The sequence below is a fragment of the Polistes fuscatus genome, unplaced genomic scaffold (genome assembly GCF_010416935.1).
Source record: "Polistes fuscatus isolate 324 unplaced genomic scaffold, CU_Pfus_HIC Scaffold1, whole genome shotgun sequence".
Lineage (NCBI taxonomy): Eukaryota > Metazoa > Arthropoda > Insecta > Hymenoptera > Vespidae > Polistes > Polistes fuscatus.
Genome location: NW_025112997.1, coordinates 4,176,981 through 4,186,121, shown reverse-complemented (window position 1 = coordinate 4,186,121; position 9,141 = coordinate 4,176,981). Strand labels below are relative to the sequence as shown.

General features: G+C 38.7%; 1 protein-coding gene across 15 annotated transcripts in view; it reads left to right on the top strand.

The window, feature by feature from the left end:
* The window catches only part of LOC122519657 (neural-cadherin), a 79,639-nt gene continuing 70,498 nt past the window's right edge, over window positions 1–9,141 (top strand). For 6 of the 15 annotated variants that reach the window (XM_043639387.1, XM_043639379.1, XM_043639371.1 and 3 more), the window contains exons 1-2: window positions 60–264; window positions 395–962. The gene's annotated coding sequence lies outside the window, so the exon portion shown is untranslated. The other 9 variants (XM_043639288.1, XM_043639302.1, XM_043639345.1 and 6 more) reach the window with 9 other exon arrangements.

Below are 9,141 nucleotides of genomic sequence, written 5' to 3'. Positions count from 1 at the left end.
TGGAAGAGCCCCACCATCGTTGTTCTACCGAACGATCCGGGAGGCTCGTGGAGGTAGTGGCCCGCGCCCCACAGCCGCGTCAACTTCGAAGCGTCTTTGTCACTTCACGAATCCATATATAAACGTTTCTTTTTTTTTAATTACATATTCTCAGCCTATCTTCTATCCTTTATCTCCTCTTTTTTAAATCTCTTTTCCTCGATCAAAAAACGATACGACCGAGGGACGAACGAGGACACCCAACCGATCCCCGGCTTCTTAACAGTGAAGTATCGCATCTTCTTCGTTTTCCCTTTTGTTTTTTTTTATTCATTTCCGAGTAAAATATGTCATACCGTATGTACTTCGATCGTTCTTGCTCTTTAGTTCTCTCTCTCTCTCTCTTTCTCTCTAGGTCCGTCTGTCCCTTTTTTTTAGAAGGGAAAAGGTCGGACGCGCGAGAGAGTTTGGTCGAGTTAGGTGACGTCGTTCGCCGCGAGGTGTCGAGACTAGCGTATAGAGGGTTGCTTCGAAAGGGTGTAAATGAGAAAGAGAAAGAGAGAAAGAGAGAGAGAGAGAAAGGAAGAATTAAAGACGAGGAGCTTTTGGTGACGTTTATCTCCCCGCGATCTACCTCGTAGAGTCCTCCCCGGGTCGTTGCTTCGCGAAAATAAAAAAGAACGAAAATTCCTTGCTAAACTAGGTAACACTATTACTTAAAAAGGAAAACAAATTTAAGTGGCGCGTGCGATCGACGTGCTTCAGTGAAGCCCGGCGCTAGGGGTGAAAGCTCGCGTCAAGCGGACCACCCACGTTGATCGTGTGACACACGACCCGTGCAGGTAGGACAACGGACCAACAGAAAAGTGTTAGAGAGAACTATCTGTGCCCTCTGGATAGGTGCCGCTCGAGTCTTCCTTCGGAGCTTTTCAACCCTCGTTGATCTTCAGAAGGAATCAGAAACGTCGCCGCCCAATCACCGAGTGAGTACTGCCTGTCTGTCCGTAAGTCTGTCTGTTTGTCCACCTGATAAACTAAACTATCCTCGTTTACTTAACTGCTTTTTTTTTCTTTTGTGTTTTTACTTAACAATCCTGTACTTTTGGCCAGATACATTTTTTCTTTGACGATCCTCTACGTTCCCTCTCTTTGTCTCTCTCTCTTTACTCTCTCTTTCTCTCTTTTTTTTCTCTTTGATCTTATCGTTATAAAACGTTAGAGAGCTTTCTCTCGGCCGAACCCCAGAACAGGTTATTGATTTTGTCGAAGTAAGGAGGCACAGGACGTACGCCCTGCGACTTTCCTTCTCCGTCGCACCCTCGCCACCCCTTCGACCTCGCTTGTCCTTGATCCTTCCTCCATCGCTACCTCTTATTTCCTCCTCATCCATTTCCTCTTCCTTCTCCTCCTCCTCCTCCTCCTCCTACCTATCTTCCACCTTCTCCTTTGCCAACTTGGTTACCCCACGTTACGAATACCTACCTTCTTTCTTACACATCCTCCGATTAGCAGGTGATCGCAACGCGATCTCTCGTCGAGTATTTTAGGGCGCGTCTACTAACTACTCTTTCGATTTCGAGACCGAGGAAACTTTTTTCGAAACGATTTTCCAAAATATAAAATATATAAATCCAATATCCAATATTTTCTCTTCTTTCGTATACAATTTTTCCGATGTTTTCATCAAATAATGTTTTTATAATTTACTTTTTAAATAATTTCCTGAGAATGCAATTAATTGAATTTGTCACCCCCGCACAGAAAGAAAGATAGAGAGAGAGAGAGAACATTTATTTTGTAATAATTTGAACAAATGACATTATTTAGTGGAAATGCAAGGTCGATGAATGTCTCGATCGAAGTTAAATAAAGCAAGTTAGTGTCGTTGAACCAGCACGAAAGAGATATACCGTAAAGGTATTATGTATCGTGTTCACGCGGTACGATGCACTCGCGAGGGGATTTCATTGAGGGGGCGGGAGGGGGAGAGGGAGGGGGGGAAGAGGAAGGTGAACGAGAGAGTTCATCGATTCTACTCGAATCTATCGTATCCTCGTTTTTCGCAACGTGATGCTCCGCAGTTGTTTCGCAAGACCACCGCCTCGTAGTAAATCGATAGGAACCACGAGACGGCGAGACAGCAGAGAGAGAGAGAGAGAGAGAGAGAGAAAAAGAGAGTGAGATTTCTCTTTCTCTATTTTCCCCACTTTTCCCTTCGTTCCCTCTGTTTCCATGGATTTCTACCTTCATCTTTCGTTATTTCATTTCTAGGGTGTAGGATGGATATTATTCAATTTACCCAAGACTCCATTTTTTTTTTTGGGTTTGCTTTTCTATTAATTTTAATTTCCACAAAACCGTTGTAACTTTCAAGTTACTCGCCTAAATATTTGAATTTTTGTTTATATTCCGCATTATTTGCCCGTGCTACGGATTTGATTACTTTAAACTGTAAGTTGGTATTATTAACTCGAAATTCATTATAAATTTATAAAGATATAGTATTACTTACAATTAGTATAGTATAATTTAAATATAATTATAAAGTAATTATTTGTGTGGATCACGTTATTGAATTCAAATGAGACCGTTGAGAATGCCACGTACACACAAACCGTATGCATAAATTTAATACCAATGTAAGAGTGAGTAAATATGCGTGAGGGTAAATATATAGGTGCACGCGTACGTTCGTCGTCGCGCGCTATTCAATTATGCGAAATATTGTCCATCGGTATACCGAGTGAACACCCCCTGAATAGTTCAATGATTTTGTTACAAAGTTCGTTATTTTCTTTTCATTTTTTTTTTGGTCTTTCTTCCTTTGCGGTAACAATTTGTTAAATTAAATTTCATGTTCTTAGTTTTCTTCATTACAACGTAAGGACTAATTACGTTCTTATTAGAATGAATAATACAAAGGTGACAGGAAAGAAAGAAAGAAAAGAATTTAAGAGAGGTCAACGAACCGTTTGCGATTTCAATGAATTTTCTTTACCTGAACGAAATTCACAATAGTTTTAAACAAGAACGCGACGTGATTTGGCAAAATGCCGAAGAAATATCGTAGCGATTAACAGGCCCGATAGAAATTCTCTCGAATATAATTCGCTGTATTTTTATACGGTTTTCATGGAAAAGAAAAAAGGGGTAGGAGAAAAAGAAAATATCAATTTGTCGAAGGAAAAAGAAAAAGGGAACGTTTATTAATATAAAAATCAATCGTGATATCTATTATTACGATTACGTTTCTTCTTATTCGTTAAACCGAGAACTAGATATAAACGAATAAAAAAGTATATCAACAAATTTCAACGAGATTGTTACTATTTCTATTATTTATTTCGTAATCGAATGACGCGTAAGCGTATAATTTACTCGACACTATAAGAAAATATGGAACATATGATATATAAATTTAAATTGAGGATAAGGGACATAAACAAAAAGTATCTTTTTAAGATGAAGTAACCGTAGTTGCACTATATTCTCCGTAACCTAAATGTATAAAAGGTAGGTAGGTATGGCGGTAATAGATGCCGTAATATGTTTCTGGATCATAATATAGGATTTATCGGAATGTTCTCTTTGTGCCTCGCGTAGAAATGGTCTCGCGAATGCGAGGCCATTGACTCTCTCTCTCTCTTTCTCATTCTCCCTACGAGAGTTGGCTCTCTTCTCTGGTGTAGTATACATATACCAGTGGAAAGCCGCCAGTCCCAAAATACTTCGGAAGTAACGTTCGTGAGTTAATGTATCGTATCTACCGTTCATAATGCTGCTTTTGCTTTCTCTCTACCTTTCTCTCTTCGATAATATCAAATGATCTTTATCACTATCGAAAACAGTTAATTCAAGATTTTCCCGTATTCGTTGTCACACTTTTATCGAAATATTAATAATTCTTTCTTTTCCTTTTTTTTTTTTTTTTGATTCTTTTCTCGATAAAACTCGAACGTTGCACGACTTGGAGAAAGACTGATAAATGTTTAATATTTTCTTATTCTTCTTATTCTTCTTCTTCTTTTTCTCGTGAAGAGAGGGAAAAAAAGTTTATATTATGAAAGAAGAAATATAGAACGGAAAAGAAAAAGGTAGAAAAAGCCTTTCCATCATTTTTATGTATATATGTATATAGATTCTTTCGAAATTCGTTCGGAAATATGTATATTTTTCGTTGGAAAATAGGTGAGGAACGTTTTACTTCGACGTGACACCATTGAGGTTGCGCGCGCAGATTCGCTTTTCTCTCTTTTGCCAATATAGACGACGAGAGATGATGATATTCGCGAAAGCGGTTCGTTACAACAAGGGTTTTTTCCTTCCTTCTTTTTCCTTTCCTTTTTTTTTCTTCTTTTTTTTTTTTACCGCAAGCTCTTCTCATTCTTTCGCTTACTTTCCTCTTCCTTCTCTTTGTAAGTATTCGCTTTGGTTCTTTTCAAAATAAGAGATACAAATAGATCCGAATTCGTTCGTATTCTTTGTTATTTGTCGAATCTCTTGTTTAACATTATTCCGGACGATTTATCTACTTCGAATTAGTTATTAAATCTCGAGCAATCAATTAGAACGTTTCAATAAAAGCCTTGAAAATAGAGAAGGATATCGGGGATACGCAATCCCTATATAATATTCACCATTCCATATTACATAGAATCTGGTTTGGTTCGTTATCGACTAGACAACTGGTGGGCGAGTGTTCCTGACACTCACTTTTCGTCCAAGATTCGAATCTTCTTCGATGGGGAAGATGCTTTTCCTTGGGTTCACGTGAAATCGTTCGATCAACGTCCGATGTTCTTTGAAACGTGTCCTCGAGCTTTTCTATTAAAACCACGATTCCCATAGATTCCCTTTCTAAATTATACCGAAAATTGTTGAGAAAGATTTTGAAATAATCATAAAAATGTTACTGAAATATTATAGCATGGTATTTGAAAATATTCTCATTTCTTCTCTCGAATAATCCAATTTCGTAGAAATATCGTATTATACTGATTAAGATAAAATAAGTGCAGTGTTCTTTGATAAAATAAAACACGCTCGTTTCTAGGTCTTTTTGATCCAAGAGAATAAAAGGGATTGACGCTCTAATAATTATTAAAAGCACTGCGTGTCTCGTCTTTACTTTCTTTACTTACTTGACACCCTTTCGATGGTTTCATCGCGTTTCGTTTTTACGACGACGATGACGACGACGACGACGACAACGTCGGCTGCTCGTTTGCTTGGATGTAATTTTACTCGAATTCAAGTTTAGTTATCGTTCTCTCTCTCTCTCTCTCTCTCTCTCTCTCGGCGAGGTGTTCTATTTTTTCTTTCGGTCCATGTAAAAAAAAAAGAAAAAAAAAGAAATAAAACAAAAAAAAAAAGAGAAGAAAAGAAATCCACTACATCGTCTCTGCTTTTCCATTCTTCTCGCGAACTCTTTAATGTTAGCGTGTTGCCAAGTTGTACTTACCGTAAGATAGGTCAGAGTTCAAGTGTTCTACCTACTCTACATTATTTTTTGTCTCCCCAAGCGATAGTAAGTTTCTAATATAAATTATGTTAGTTTAAGGAATAGACCACAAACGATGTAAAAAAAAAGTTCAAGATATTTGTTATCATTTATCATACGTGTACGTTTACAAAGTGTTTATACAAACAATCTATTTATCTAAGTCAGTCGTGTTGTTTTTTTTCCCCACGATTATTTTTGTATTCCGACACTATTTTTTCGATTATTATCTTTAGCATCACGCACGCGATTTTTAACAAGGACGTTAAGGGAAATCGAGGACAGAATTTACATATTTTTGCGAATATTGCTTACCCGCGATTCAACTGGGGGGGGGGGATTCCTCTTTTCTTTTTTATCGTTAACGAGCCGCGGAGGAGCTTTTTTTTGGGAATGCAACCGACTCGTATCTCTTTCGTTCTTTCTTTCCTTTCGAGCGCGAGAATTCCTAGGTTCAAGTGAATGCTTGTATAAAGTTCGAGAGCCTTTACCACGAATGGGCGTTCCTGGACTAGATTTTGTCGACGACGGTGCACCGTGCATCTCGTCGTGCATCTCACCGTGCACCATTCCGTGTGCCATCTAATTAAGGCTCATTGTTATTTGCACCTCTCTCTCTCTCTCTCTCTCTCTCTCTTTCTCTTTCTCTTTCTCTATCCAAACGCAAATTCACACTTTGTCGTTTGAATCCTCCGTCGTGTCCCTATTCCATTCTCATCCCATGAATTCGATCGTTTTATCTCCGTGATGTTTTAGGTATCGTCAATAAAGGTTTGGATTTTTCATTTAACGCCTTTAATTATAAATTTGTGACGACAACACGCTAACTAATGTTTTAAGAGACTAAAGCATCTCTCGGGAGAGTGAGAAAGAGAAAATGCAGTAGAAATGAACGGTAAAATGTGTCTCGTGAGTCGAAAAAATAAAAAAAAAGCGTTTAATCTTTGGCAAATGAAAAACGAGAAGGAGTCGTTAGAAAGTAATACTAATTAGGATGCATCCGTTCCATGGCAATAAAGGTTTCCTGAATCGTAGGGAAGCAGTCGAGTCTAAGGACTCGAGGGAGAAGGACCCCTATTGGTCTAGGGGTGTTTCCCCTTTTTGCACCAGCGTCGGTATACAATGCGCTAAGGAAGACTAATGATAATGGTGACAGTTACGTAGGGACGAAAAGAATATTTTCCTTTTTCCTTTTATACATATATGTAATATATATTTTTATTAAAATCATTCGAAGAGAGAGAGATATACGCGAACGAATTTTATTTGCAGTCGAATCGAAATGAACGAAGAGAAGAAAGGTAGAAAATACGGTGGGGTTTAGGAAGGAACTGTTTGCATTCTATCGAGCGAGAATTTAGGCGGGAATAGTTGACTTTACACTCGAGAGAAGCTTGATCCTTTTCCTTGAACTTTCAACTAATGCCGATAGGAATAATCGCTCGTGATAATATTTAAATTCGCCAAAACCTTGTGCGGGAGAGTAAAATTTGAATATTACCAAAGAGAGTAGTGCGCATTTTTTTTTGCGGTTGCGTGTTCGTGTGTGTAGTTTTTTCTTCTTTTTCTTTTTTTTTGTTGGTTAATAGGATACAAGAAAAAACGCCCGTAGAAAGAAAAAAAAAAAAGAAAACGAGGAAACAGTTTGATGACGAGCGAGTTCTCGAATTAGACTCACAACATGCCCGGACTAAATTATCGGCTTGGTTTCACGCTGCGTCACACACTGTGTGTGTGTCTGTGTGTGTGTGCCATGCTGTGGCCGCCGTTTTACATATCCAGCGAGTATTATAAAGTTGGTCACGCCATATGGTGTCGATGGAGCGTGTAAAGGGTTGTCGGTACTCGAGACTCTGAAAGCTGCTTGCTAGTCCTTCACCTTGGATCTGGAGAGGTCGCCATTACAAGGAGAAGGAGATCTTGCTTCTCTTTTGTTTGAACTTCCTTTCCTTTCCTCCCCTCTCTTCGCCCTCTCTTTCTCTCTTTCGTATGCGCATATTTCTGCAAGCGCACGTTCGCTAGTCGACGTTTCTGACAAAAGAGACCTTTCTCTCGCGCACCCTCTACCACCGTAAATATTCCCTAGACGTTCTGTCAAAGGACGCGTTATCTTCTTCGAAAAATGCCACTCTCTTCTCTCACTCTGTTTCTGTTGGTCGAGTATTCGTATTCAGTACGTGTAATGGTCGCATGTCCGGCCAATGAACGACGTTGGTTTTACGTCTCTTTCTATTTATCACTCTTTCCCATGTGTGAAGTAACAAGGAAGTCCATAGTGTTTTTCACTTTTTATTCCGTGTAATTCGATATCACCTCGTGTCGACCTACCAAGAGGAAATCTTATATCCGTATATATATATTTTCTATCTTTTATTTATTATATATTATTGTACATTTATATTATTTCGTTTTTGATATCGAATTTGTATGTATAATTCGATTGAAAAATTGGCCGTGATTATTTGTTCTTTGTTTGTTTTTTTTCCCTTGTCCCCTCGGTTATTCGACAAAATATAAAATGTATTTTTCATCTTTGCGAAAAGAAGTTTTCGAAACGAAGTTTTTTAACGTAAAGAAAAGAAAAAAAAAACAACAGAGAAAGAAGAAAGAAAAGTCCCTTTGTCGTAGCAGTAGGACTTGCATGAAATACGCCTCTGTCTTTCTATTCCCCAGGAGGCATACTGGGAGCATCTGGCTCGGAAGTCGGCACAGAACCCAATGATTTAGACACGGTCGCACGAGCGTGTCCCCTTGCGGCTGCCTTTTCCTTTCCTTCGAGTTTCACGGCGAACTGTTAAATATTTCGGACCGGGGAAGGAACGGTTTGATCAAATAAAATCGACCAACACCCGCATCCTACAATTTATATTTTTCTTAATCAACATTTTTTCTTAAGGAAACGACAACGAGGGCTAATAAAAAGGGGTAACAAATGGTAGGAAACGAATAAGTTGATCGTGGAAATAGAACTTAGGACCCCCTGTTTCGATCGAGACATTATGGAATAACGAATTACGAAATAAAACCAAAAAAAAAGGAAACAATATAATTCGAGAAAGTTGTTCACAGATTAACTGGTTCGAGGAATAATAATAATAATAATAATAATAATAATAATAATAAAGGCGGTGTGTAGTAAGCATAGTAAGTGGAGCAATGGGGGGCTGGTTTAGGACGCATGCAACCGCTATCGATTGACAAGCTTCCAGCAGTACCACCACCGACGCCACCACCACCACCACCTCCACCATCTCCACCACCTTCGCCACCGACGCCGCCGTCGTCGTCTCTTGGCTTTTCTCTCAATCAATTCAAGTAGCGTTCGTTCCTTCTTCTTTTCTCTTTCGTACGTATACTCTCCCTTTCTCCGTTACTTCCTATATACAGGGTGTTTCACCTGTATTTTATCTTCCCCCGTCCGAACTCTTTACCAAGGAAATCTTCCTTTAAAAATAAACTCGATAGAGAAAAAAAAGATACGTAACGTCGATTACAAATATTTTATTCGGATAAAATAAACGTATTTATTAGCATCGATATTTAAAGTATTATTAAGAAATAAGGAAGACACCCGGTATATAGGAAAGTACTACACATGCTCTCGGAGTCGAGCGCGAAATGTAAGGAAAAGTCGCGCGTGCGGGTGTGTGTCTCTGTTTGTG